The following is a 415-nucleotide window of genomic DNA, read 5'->3' as shown; positions in this document are numbered from 1 at the left end:
GCCAGCTCTGTTACCCCCCAGAAGCTGCCACAAAGGGGAGCAAAGGACTGGGAGCTGGGTTTTTGGAAGGAAAAGGGGCAAGACCAACAGCTCGGGTAGATGGGCTGGCACTCACTTCCACGCTGATTAGTTTCTTTTTCGGGAGCGGCGATTAATTATACTTCAGAGGCTTGTCACTTCCCACTAGCGGGTGGATAATTAACCACGCTGCCAGCTCATTAATGCCCAACTTGCGAATCCTGGCGTACGCGCAAGCCCTCGGCTCTCGCAAGCCTGCGTTTAGGCACTTTAGAGGCTTCAGAGATCGCGGAGCCATCGCCTCCGCTCACTGGCAATGGAGCAACTCACCCTAACAAGCATGGGCTCTGACTTACCAGTGAGGTCACACGAGGGTGGCACAGGGGTGGCAGGGCAG

The sequence above is a fragment of the Apaloderma vittatum genome, unplaced genomic scaffold, assembly GCF_000703405.1.
Source record: "Apaloderma vittatum isolate BGI_N311 unplaced genomic scaffold, ASM70340v1 scaffold24626, whole genome shotgun sequence".
NCBI classification, from domain to species: domain Eukaryota; kingdom Metazoa; phylum Chordata; class Aves; order Trogoniformes; family Trogonidae; genus Apaloderma; species Apaloderma vittatum.
This window is presented reverse-complemented; position numbering follows the sequence as displayed.